The sequence below is a fragment of the Lacerta agilis genome, chromosome 5 (genome assembly GCF_009819535.1).
Source record: "Lacerta agilis isolate rLacAgi1 chromosome 5, rLacAgi1.pri, whole genome shotgun sequence".
NCBI lineage: Eukaryota > Metazoa > Chordata > Lepidosauria > Squamata > Lacertidae > Lacerta > Lacerta agilis.
Genome location: NC_046316.1, coordinates 13,712,298 through 13,725,048, shown reverse-complemented (window position 1 = coordinate 13,725,048; position 12,751 = coordinate 13,712,298). Strand labels below are relative to the sequence as shown.

At 43.7% G+C, this 12,751-nt stretch overlaps 1 long non-coding RNA gene across 1 annotated transcript; it reads right to left on the bottom strand.

The window, feature by feature from the left end:
• Positions 1–387: 387 nt before the first annotated feature.
• LOC117046287 lies at positions 388–11,525 on the bottom strand. Its single transcript, XR_004426551.1, has 3 exons — positions 11,260–11,525; positions 955–1,029; positions 388–674 (listed from the first exon to the last, which is right to left on the bottom strand). It is a non-coding gene; the product is annotated as an uncharacterized LOC117046287 (long non-coding RNA).
• Positions 11,526–12,751: the final 1,226 nt, after the last annotated feature.

Here is a 12,751-nt window from a genome sequence, read left to right as displayed (position 1 = left end):
CCGACTTTCATTCTGAAGTCTCAATGTTCAAGGGAGATATTGGGCTACAAACAACAAGAGAATGAAAAGCCATCAGTTTCACTCAGCCAAACCAGAGTTCAGAATGTGAGAACGTCTTGCAGACGAAGTGGCCTTCGGTACTGGGCCATCCAAAATAAACACTTGTGGTAAGAGGCAAGTCTGTATAACTTGTCATTCACCTCTAAATCATGGGGGTTTGAGGGTGAAGAAATATTTGTTTGGGTTGCTTAAATAAAGAAATTCAAGATAATAATTTGACCTCTGAGGCTGGTCCATAATTCATTGCTTCCAAGACAGTCTATTTTTTGTTTTCCCCCGTTTTGTTTTTATTATACTGGTGCCATAAATGGTTATCTTCTCTCCACACAGTGTGACAGTAGTTTAATTCCTGATGCTATGAATCAGGGATGGAGCTGGGTCGATGACAGAGAGTTAGTGATTTACAATAGACCAGGCACTCTATAAAAACCTATGGCAAGGGGTTATGAGTTATCAAGATGTGCTGAGCTGGCATCCGTGGTCAGCAATATGCAGGGCGGTGGAATCTCTCCTCTCATGGCTGCCCAGCATTCCATTACTGCCTGTTAGCCTCTTGAGCGAGAGCCAGCGAAGGACGGACGATGGAGGGAGGAGTTCTCAAAAGGATCTGACGGCTGGAGAAATGGAGGGGGAACATGGGAGGGAAACAAATGGCAAAACGGTCACGCTGTCAAGACCCGCCGCAGCTCATAAATCTAAAATGGGGAAATTGTATGTTCTGGAATATTAACAAAGCTGTTTGGACAACAGCAGCAGACTGAGGGGCTGAGAGAGACTCCCAATTATTATTTTTCTGCAACGGCCATAGTCTCCCATGTTCCGGCAGGGGGATAAAGCTTAGTTTCTAGGAGGTTCCAGGTTTGTTCTCAAAATAGCCTTGGAGATGGGCCTTACCTTATATGCCCAGAGGCTTCTGGCATGATTGCCAGGATCACTCATTCCTCAGCATGCTGAATGTCTCTGAGCACCCTGAAACAAACACCCATAATTGCAACCTTGTGATGCCTTTCTTTAAAAACTCTGAAGCTACCAGCGCAACAAGGGGACAATGATAGCTCCATTTCCGGAGTGGACTGTGGAATCCACTCTGTGCTCTAACACACTTGCATGGTTTCGGTGGAGCAGAATGCAGTGCTTTCCCCCCTTCTTCTTCTTCTAAAAAAATGTTTAGGGGTACTCTCATTTTGACTCCAGAAAACCACCATTTTATAGTTCAAATCAGGAAAAATAAAGACAGTAAATGGACAAAAGTATAAAGATTGACAAAATGTTTAGGGGTATGCGTACCCCTGTGTTCCGTGTCCCCCCCCCAAAAAAAACACTGGCAGAATGTAAAAAAATATATTCTCTACCAAAACGTTTTGGAACAGAACGAAGCAGTTCAGCTGATCCCTTTCGCTTTTGTTTCCCCAATGGCATGAACACACACCTACAAGAGACTGTCCCCCTGCGGCTCCAAAACCGTATACCAGTATATACAAGCAGGACATGGAATCCTGAGCTTCAAACACTCTACATTCTGGAATCTGAAAAACAAAGCAATTGGAATGGCAGTGCCTCCCTGTATGTTCAGTTTGCGTGCTTAAGTGAATGATTCAGCCGAGGATAAATACCCAAGTCTAGTTCCTTTCAGCAGGAGAGATTTAGGGAAAATATCTAACTCAAACCTCTAAAGGAAATCAGTAGGACATAAGGTGTTCACATCCACTTTGTGGAGATTGGGCAATGAACATTTTGCAACAAGATTGCACAATGCGCCACTATGCACATTTACCTGGGAATAAACCTGATTAAACAACGTGGGACACTTATGAGAAACATATATGTCGGATTTGGTTGCTCTTGTTGGAAGTTTCTTCCTCTTGTATTACGAGGAGAAACAGCATGAAAAAAAATATTACACAGTTGTTTTATCTTTACAAGAAGCAACTAAAGTTAATTATATGACAAGAAGCTGAGAGGGTCTGGGACTATCACTGTCGTCTCAAGCCTGTCTATAGATCTGAAAATTCCAATATAGCCATCAAATTTTCCTGCTCATAAGAGGATACTTCTTAATTTCAAAGGAGTGTCTGGATCCCCACACAAGTGTTGTCTTTGAAGCAGGAGAGGTGCACTGAGTGGATGGGGCGAGAGGCTACGTCTCACTTCGCTGCCATGCTTGGGTGGGGGAAGTATAATCTAAACTAGGCCTTTATTTATTTCATGGATAGAAAAATCCCATGTAAACTTTCACATAGTTTCAGGGAGCTTCAGTTTATGGCTCGACTTCAGTCTTCTTTTGCTTCCTTTCTTCTTAGTGGGGTTGTCTCAATGACTGTAATGTCTTTTGAAGGGACAAATTGGTGAGCCCAACTATTAGCCGGGTGACATCAAAGAACATTAATCTTTTGTTCTATAGCAAGGCCAATACCACATTAGTGCATTTCACCCAGTCATTATTAAGCCTGTAGCCCAAGGGTGTAATAAATGTTTTATGGCATGCAAACCAAGGTAATGGAATGCAAATTCCACAATATATCCTTACATTTATTTTCTAATAGAATAAATGATGACGTATTCTCTCCAAGAAAAAAGGCCTGAATGAGAGGACTAGCTCAGAAATTCGGAAGGGACTTAAATACAGAGTGTCCCTGTCCCCATTTAAGGGTGGCAGGAAAACAGAGGGTGCAATCCTGTGCCTCGTTAGGGTGCGTGAATCCCATTGGCTTCAAGTAGCTCTGTTCTGTGCAAGCTGCCTACTAATTTGCATTTTGGAAAACCATTTATGCTTTTAAGTGCATCTGTTTCCCTCTAGCTCTATAATGTAAACATCCTGGATATATATGCCTGTGTGAATACTGGAATCTTACATTTTAATTTCTAATTACATTTCTCCCTCTCATTTGCTCCGTAATGTATGGGAAGCATTAGTGGTAAGCATAGTTTTAATACAGGCCAAGGAGAGGATTTCTGCCATCAGAACTTGTCACGATACTAGGAGAGGCCTTTTAAAATGCAATGCATTTTACATTTCCCCACCCACCTTTGAAGATGGGTGCGCAGGGGTCAAACAGGTGTTTTAGCACATGCTGCTGTCCTCCCTCGGAGCAAGGCAGCGAGAGGGTGGAAGAGGCAGCAGAGAGCCTGGTCAGGTGGGTGGCCACTGGCTACAGCAGGAAGGCGGGCAGGCACGTGTGTAATAATGAGGCAAGCGAATTTCCTGCCCTGCTGCCAGTTCACAACTTCCCTGTGCCCGAGACAATTGCTCCCAGTACATTTCCAAGCACAATTCAAAGTGTTGGTGTGAACTTTAAAGTCCTAAACGGCTTCAGCCGTGTATACCTGAAGGAGCATCTCCACCCCCATCGTTTAGCCCAGACACTGAGATTCAGCACCGAAGACCTTCTGGCAGTTCCCTCACTACAAGAAGTGACGTCATAGGGAACCAGGCAGGGGGCCTTCTTGGTAGTGGCACCCACCTTGTGGGATGCCGTCCCAGCAGATCTCAAGGAGATGAGTCACTATACAACCTTTAGAAGACATTTAAAGGCAGCCCTGTATATGGAAGCCTTTTAATGTGTAATGTTTCATTATGTTTTTATATGTGTTGGAAGCCGCCCAGAGTGGCTGAGGTAACCCAGTCAGTTGGGCGGGGTACAAATATTATGATTATGATTATGATTAGTATTAGTATTGCCTCAAATTAACTCGTTATATTGAACGTCTTGCCTGATAAGATATTTGTGCCATTTTGGTCAGTACTAACTGAGGATTTTGGAGGGTTTCCTCCCTTCTTTCGGATCAACACTTTGCTTTTGTACATAGAATTGTGACCTGAATGCGTACACTAAATTTCACTCCAGTGTTTCCCTCTTCAGTGCAGGCATCGCCATATCATCAAACTTATATACGAATAGCTAACTCATGCTCTTGAGTTATGATATGTAGCCAAAAGGTATTAGCACATTCAGAGGGACTGGAAGCCCGAGGTTTGCAAATACAGTAAGTAAAAGGTTTTAGGGGGGAAATAATCTCCCCAAAACAGTCCAATAAGGACTGAACATGCTGTTGTGAGGGATGGAAAATGGCAAAGGAGGGGGAATGGAATGAAGTATGCTGGAAAAGGGCTTCCCTGGTTAGCTGGAACATGAAAAACAAGCGCTTCTATATGCCACTTTTATTTGCAGCTCCCACTTGATGCAAAGTATTTAGTGACTTTTCCTCTACCTCTTGAAATGTGGAGTGTGTTGATCTAGTATTTTATTCTAGGACAGAATATTGTCTTGAGCCCATATATAAAATTTGATTCTGGTATCTCGGTTTTAAGGTGCAGTAGGTACACTGCAAGCCAACATACATAACTGCAAACAGAGTGCCCTATCAGGTAAGGTAAACTTCAATTCACTGACAATTAATATATCTCCTCCTTCCCCTGGGATAGGGGAATACAAAATGCATAAAACAAATGCCACCAAAATATCCTACTATTGCTAACTTGTCAGCTGCAGCTGTTGGGAGTTCTAGTGCATTTCATTGTAGGTTGTCAGGATTAGTCTTTGGGACTCGAGTAAGTCATTTTATCGGTCCCTAAGAAATGGTTTCATTTTATCCTTACCTTGTTTCCTGATGATGCTCAGTGCTTTTGATGTGGCCTAATAGAGTTCCATGTTCATTCATTCCTGTGCTTCTCGGAGAGAAATGCAGTCACCAAGAGAATAAATTGTGTTATAGTACAGCATCCAAGTTGATCCTTGGGAGTGATAAGTGAGTTCTAAAGCAGCGAGGGCAGTCAGAGTTAATAAAGGGGGGAATGGATGGGCAAAGTTTCTGAGCCGCTCTGGCTTATGGAGCTCTGCCTAGCTTGAATCCCAGTAAGTGGCAGTAACACAACAAGATCACACAGATGCTCAACAGGAGAACATTTCATTGCTGCTTTCAGCAAAACCCCATGAGTACAGGAAGGGATCACAACGAAGGTGTTGGAGGTGTTGTGATGCAACTCAGCTTGGACAGGAGACTAAGATGTCTGCCTGGGAAAGAGCAGATAGAGAGAGGAACATCCAAGTTTCCTAGACCATCCTTATTGACTGTCCAACAACATCCGGCCCCAGCTTCTCAAGATGATTGAGAGGGCCCAACCAGTGGTGGAGGAAGGGGGATGGGCGGACCGCCCCTTGTGCCATCTCTGAGGGGGGTGACAAGAAGGCACCCCGTGGGGGGCTCGCCCTGCTGTCCCCAGGTGTGGTGGTATAGGCTGCCACCATTGCACTGCCACTGCCATGTGCGGAGGATTCCTCTGTCGCCGCTGCAGCCGTGAGCAGAAGATCACACTGCCATCCATACACTGTTTGAGTGGCACTGTCGGCAAACCACCCCACGGCACATGAGCAGTGCCGCTATGTACTGCGCACACGCATGCACAGTACATAGTGGCAGGGCGCATGTGCTGCCGGGCAGCTTGCCCCGCCCCCGACACCACACACTGGGTGCTGGTGAGCCTGCCTTTGGCCCTGGGCCCAACACAATGTCCTCACATAATGAACATGACATTGCGCAACGTCCTGACATCACACATACGATGTTCTGAGGAGCTGGGGGTGGAGCATTGAGAGTGCACAGCCCCCTAAAAAGGGGAGGGCGGAGAGATAGCCTCCAGGAGCTGACACCCAGTGCTTTTTTGTGGGGGTACGCATACCCCTAAACATTTTGTGAATCTTTGTACTTTTGTCCATTTACTGTATTTATTTTTCCCGATTTGAACTATAAAATGGTGGTTTTTCTTGAGTCAAAATGAGAGTAACCCTAAACATTTTTTTAAAGAAAAAAAGGACTGCTGACACCTTTTGCTGGTGGGTCCTCAGCATAGGATAGGAACAAGCCCTAAAATTATTTGCTTTATTTAAAATGTGAGCAGGTTTTCTTTGAGAGCAGTTTATACACCAGTATTTTAATTAAGGCTTCTAAAATTATTTAGTTGAGTGTGCCAGCTATTAGATCCTATGGAAGCAGCTTGTTCTCAGTCCAATGGTAAGGAGTGCATGTAATTAAAAACAAGCGTGTTCATTATCATCAGATGATTGTAGGAAGCTACGGGTACACAAGCCAATAGACAGGCAGCCATACAGATGACATTTTAAAGATTAGGGCCTAACCCCCAAATTCACTGTAGTTTCTCAATATTAATGCTTTAAGTATTTGGCTAGAAGGCCCAAAACTTTTATTAACTACAGTGCTAAAAGCTATCATGAAAAAAAAATCAATTAACACCTGGCGTTTTATTTCAAAATCGAACAATTAAAACAGTCTTTGGCATGATGTAACCACTCACTGTCTCAGCAGAGGATTTACTGAATATCTGATATGGGGTGATGGCCTTTGAAGCCAGCTGTTAAAAAGCACTTAAATTTACTGCCCGCTTTTAAAAGATTTTTAAAAAATAATTGTTGTAAGACATGATGCTAAGTTAGCAGTTATAAACCCGCCCTTCATATAAATTAATTCACGATGGCATCTACTTCGCTGTGAAAGTCAAGGCAGTTATTTGGGGGAGAAGGTTTCAGTTTTGCTGTAAATTAAAAAGTGCTTAATATCCGAAAGGAATATTTGCGTCACCTTGCGCTTTGAGGGAAGAAGGAAAGTTTATATGGGAGTGAGGAATCCATCTTGACAAGATGTTGCAATGAATCCCCTGGCCTCCAGTCTAACAGCATAGCTCCTGTTTAGGGCTCCAGCCAGTCTGGGATAGGAGTCTTGGGGTGGTGTTCGGCATATTCCCCTCCTTTGCTTTATTGTGCTTCATATTGCAAAAGGCTCAGGGTTGGAGCTGGCAGCCAGTTCTCAGCATGGGAGTTGCATTGGCATAGAGCTGACATGTGGAATTAAAAAAAAAAAATCCTTCCAGTAGCACCTTAGAGACCAAGTAAGTTTGTTCTTGGTATGAGCTTTCGTGTGCATGCACACTTCTTCAGATACACAGAATAACTAGTTATTGTTGACTCCCCCCCCCCCAGTTGGACACCCACATATATGAGTGGCCTCTGCATGGAATCTGTTTATTCTCTTGGAATTTGCACAATTGTGACATGCGCTTCTGTGGCTCCCACATGGAAGATGGAGCAGGCCTGTTTTCTGGAATTTAGTGGAATTTAGTAAGGGGAGGGAGAACTTTAAACCTCACTGTACATGATCACTTCCAAGAGCAGCATCCTAGGTGCTGAAGTAGAGACAGTACCACCACCCCACCACCCCGCATTTCCATCTTTCTCCCCCTATCAGGGAGTGGCCAGGAAAGCATTTAGACCAGATCCTCAAGTTCAAAGGGGGCCTCAAGAAGTGAGGTTACAGGGAACCAGGCAGAGGGCCTTCTTGGTAGTGGCACCCTCCCTGTGGAATGCCCTCCCATCAGATGTCAGGGAAATAAACAACTATCTGACTTTTAGAAGACACCTGAAAGCAGCCCTGTTTAGGGAAGTTTTTAATGTTTGATGTTTTATCATGTTTTTAATATTCTATTGGGAGCCACCCAGAGTGGCTGGGGAAACCCAGACCCAGCCAGATGGGTGGGGAATGTATGTATGTATGTATGTATGTATGTATGTATGTATGTATGTATGTATAAATAATTACTATTATTATTGGGACTTGCAGTGGGGGAGAAGGCTTACACCAATTTCTTCCTACTGGGTGTAACAGTCATCTCATGGGAGAAGAGGAGGAAGAACAATAGCAGTGGGGGCTTTGCTAAAAAAGGGGTCAGTAAAATGTAAAACTAGTTTTTAAAGAGCTGGGGAGTAGAATAATGATAATGGGAGGGTGAAGGGCTGGAGCCCCCCCCCCCATCACATTTCTTAATTATACAGCACATTTGAGTGTTCTATGCACTTCCTGTAGAATTAACTCAAGTTATTGTTGCAACAACCCTGCAAGGTAGGCCACTAATACGAACTCGATAATACAGGTGGAGAGGGCAGACTAAAATGAGAGGCGACGAGTTGCTGAGAGCCACCTACCGAGCTCATGCGAGTGGAGACACTTGAATCACGAACTTCCTAGCTCAGTTTCTTAGCCGCCATACTTCACTAGCCAACTTGTTAAATGTCAGGAGCCTTTAACTAGCATGTGTGCAAAAAGAGATTTTTTGGGTTTGCTTCATCAACTGTGAAATTTAAATGTAATCACCCTGAAAAATCCCTTTGCTTTATTTGTATTTTCTGCAGGGCGCTTGCACTTGCAAACACAGAGTATATTAATCATGGCTTCATCAGCTCGTTCCAGTGACGGCCGGCATTAACCTTTGCTAAGTGATCAGCGGAACGTGCTTGCCTTCCCAGGTGCCAAAGCCACGGTCACATTTACTTTGAGGGTCTTTCTCTAGGTTCAGTGAGGAAGGAATCTTTCGTCTCCTTCTGCATCTCTGATTATGATAACATTTTATCAGTATTCATCCATGGGGGGGGGGGGGGGAAGAGGAGAAAGGGGGAAAACCTGAAGATACAAGATTGAATCCGTTTTCAGCCGGGATACAAAGGACTGTGGATTGAGTTGGTTATGGTGGACCATGGTTTTCATGTATCATAACCATGGCTCAATCCTCATCCTAGTAGCCAATGTCTGCTGCCTTGGCCTGACTAGAGGTTCTCATGTCAGCCTTGACTCTTTGCCTGCGTGATGCCACCCAGTGCCACTACTGCTGATGCCCTGGCTGTAAGCCCTTTTGTGACCCTCTGATGAGGACCCACCCACTTTGTCATCATACCGTATTGGCCTGAATATAAGCCTCACCCCCCCCCCCCAATTCCAACCACGAAAAGTTAAAGTGTGGCTTATATTCGCAACCTTACAAAAATTGGCATTTATGATATCGCTGCTGAAACAGACGTACGATAAAACGGAAGGGGTGAATTTTAAGGGAGTGGTTTATATTTGGGTATGATCTCTCCCCCCCTTGAATTTTAAAGTTGTGGCTTTTATTCGGGTGCGGCTTATATTCGGGCCAATACAGTAGGTGGTTGATTTCATCTCTGCTGCACTGCTCAAGGAGCCTTCAGGACGGGGTTGATGCCATGGGCCTTATGTGTGTCTGTTAACAAACTGAGAATTGTGAAAGGCTTTGAGTCATGGGGGCGGCGAGAGTGTGTGAATGAATTTGGCAGTGCTTGGTTTATTCTTGGGTTCTTATTTTGTTGCTGCTGGTCTACTTCAAAGTTGACCTCTCTGCCTTTCTGCCTGATGATGATGATGATTTATTGAATTTATAAACCTTCCTATACACGGAGGTCTCAGGGCAGTTCACAGAACAAAATCAAAATATAAAACCATAAAACATATAATCAAAATAAAAAACAACAACCTAATAACCCCCCCAAAAAAGCCCTCACCCCAAGATGGATGGCTTTCTGGACTCAGACACGAGTGTGCAGTTGAGGTGTTTAACCCCATTGAAGAGTCAAAACAAAATAAAAAATAAAAAATTCCTTCCAGTAGCACCTTAGAGACCAACTAAATCTGTTCTTGGTATGAGCTTTCGTGTGCATGCACACTTCTTCAGATACGAAAGCTCATACCAAGAACAAACTTAGTTGGTCTCTAAGGTGCTACTGGAAGGAATTTTTTAATTTTGTTTTGACTATGGCACACCAACATGGCTACCTACTGAACTGAACCCATTGAAGAGTGTTGCAGTTAAGGCGCTTTCAGACACATGTATATTACGGATTCATCCTGATTTGTTTGTGGGGAGGTTAGATGACATTGCATCAGAGCAAGTATTATCTCACAAAAAAGCCTACCTTTTTGGAAGTAGACTTGATGTGCAAGAACTCCCAGTCAACTATAGCACCATCTGCTCTACACATTTAAAGCAGCACTGTACCACTTTTTAAACAATCGTGACCTTCCCTAAATAATCCTGGGAAATGTTGTTTGTTAAGGGTGCTAGGAGGTGCCTTTTCCCCGCACAGAGTTACAGTTCACAGAGTTCCATGGGAAAAAGAGGGTTTGGCTGTTAAACCACTGTGAGAATTCTCGCTCTGTGAGGGAAATAAAGGTCTCCTAGCAACTCAGCACCTTTAACAAACTACCCTTCCCAGATTCATTTGAGGGAAGCCGTGACTGTTTCAGGTGGTATATTGCTTTAAGTGTCTAATAGAATTCATTTAATTTTTCTCCCACCTCCAAATCCCTTAGTTTCCTGTCTGTAAAAGTCTTTCTGCAAATATTCAAATATGTGCAAATGTTGATTGTTTAACCTTTAAAGCCCTAAACGGCTTCAGCCCTATATACCTGAAGAAGCATCTCTAAACACATCATTCAGCCCAGAAACTGAGGTCTAGCTCCGAGGGCCTTCTGGTGGTTCCCACATTGTGAGAAATAAAAATATAGGGAACCAGGCAGAGGGCCTTCTCAGTGGTGGCACCTGCCCTGTGGAACGCCCTCCCATCTGATGTCAAAGAGAAAAGCAACTACCAGACTTTTAGAAGACATCTGAAGGCAACCCTGTTTAGAGAAGTTTTTAATATTTGATGTTTTTTTGTGTTTTTAATATTCTATTGGGAGCCACCCAGAGTGGCTGGGGAGGCCCGGCCAGATGGGGGGGGGTATAAGTAATAAATTATTATTATTATTATTATTATTATTATTATTATTATTCTGTACTAACCCTCTTGTAGATTTGTCTTAGCATTCATGGAATTGTCCACCCATGGACCATAATGGTCAATTAAAACCTTTGTTTTGTTTCTACAGCAGGCAAGGAATGCTTTTAATATATCTGAAAAGCTAGTTTTGTGTGTGTGTGTTTGTGAGGGTGCGTATGAAAGCACAATTACATCTGACATTGTTAATTCCTGCTACCCCTCTCCCTTGCTTTCCTGCAATTTGGATCTTTGATTATGGTCTAAAATGCTCAGTGCCACAAAATAGAGGGCTCGATTAAGCTGTGCCTTAGCAGCTGTAATGAAGTAATTTAAAGCAAGAGAGATAATATGTTGCATCAACCCCCGCCCTATTAATACAGGCCAGATAAGTAGGCACACCTCTGAAGACATCCATTTATCTAGAATGATAATGCTGTCATGCTCTTATTGTGCTCTTGCACAGCTCAAAAGCATTCTTGAAAATGCTTCAGAAATGACACAACGGAAGATAAAAAAGTTGATACACTGGCATAGGGAAAAAAGAAAATTAGGTTCCGTGATATTGTTTACTGGTTCAACTTACTTTTGTGTAGATGTCTGATGCATGCAAGTCATAGAGATAGACCAAACTGTTCATCAGGCAGAACGCCATGATTCTGCAGCCGTTACAGCTCCCTTGGGACACAACTAATAGCCAAGAAACCTAGGCAGGCACTCCAGGAACCACCATTTATAAGGCACATTGAATGCCACTTCTGGTTGCTTTGCTCGAAGCTTTCAGCCCTTGGGAATGCTAGTATGAACATCTAATCTTGAGATGAGGGGTGGTGCCTCATAGGTCATGGGACTGAACCTTCCAGTTTCCAAAGAGAAGCCAAGCAGAGCCTCAGCTATTCCTTCTGGGACAGGGCGTAGCTCGATGAACATGAGAACAGAGCTCACCCTGACAATTTACTCCTTCCCCCAGAGTCCCTGAAAATGGAGGCTTGAATCCTGAAATCCTGAAAGACAGATCCTAATATCTAAACACCTGTCAGGGTGTGTGTGTCAAGGACAGACAGATTATGCTTCAGGAGCTTTGAGCAGAAAGAAGGGATAGGAACCTCAGACCTGGAGGTCAACTGTAGGCCCTTGTATGGGATTCTCTGAGGCCATACCTCTCCTGGTCCAGTCATTTTGCCTGGCTGGAAACTTTAATTGAACCCTGCTAATGCCTGTTGTTTGCCTGGCTGAATAATAATAATAATAATAATAATATCATTATTTGTACCATGCCCATCTGACTGGGTTGCCAGCACATACAAAAACTTCCAGCACATACAAAAACTTAATACAGCATTAAACATTTATAATGTCCCCATACCGGGCTGCCTTCAGATGTCTTCTAAAGGTTGTATAGTTTCTTATCTCCTTGACATCTGATGGGAGTGCGTTTCACAGGGTTGGTGCCACTACTGATAAGGCCCTCTGCCTGCTTCCCTGTAAGCTAACTTCTCACAATGAGGGAACCACCAGAAGGCCCTCGGAGCTGGACCTCAGTTTCTGGGCTGGACGATGGGGGTGAAGATGCTCCTTCAGGTATACAGGGCTGGGGCTGCTTAGGGCTTTAAAGGTCAGCACCAACACTTTGACTTGTGCTCGGAAACATACTGAGAGCCCATGTTGTTCTTTGAGGATCGGCGTTATATGATCCTGGCTGAAGAGATGTATCCTACAGTATGAAGATAAGCATTGCGTTCCTTGTTCTACTCACACCTGGCATACGGCCCCTGGAAGGCTGCTTGTGTGACAATGTGGCCCCTTGGGCTCAAAACAGCTCTTGTTGAAAAGCACTGTATAAAAGTGACTGTACAGGATGTCTTCAGTTATGTCTCATAACTAACCTTACGTACGTATATGCTACCAAATCCTTAATATGCTGAGGATTTATTCTGAGCCGGGTTCTTTATATCATCTTGAAAATATAGCAACGGACAAAGGTGGAATGGGAAAGACGTGCTTTAAAGTTCACCTTTCTGCTAATTGCTTGCTTGTAAAAATGGTGTGTCCAGGCACACAGACCTTTTATAGACTAC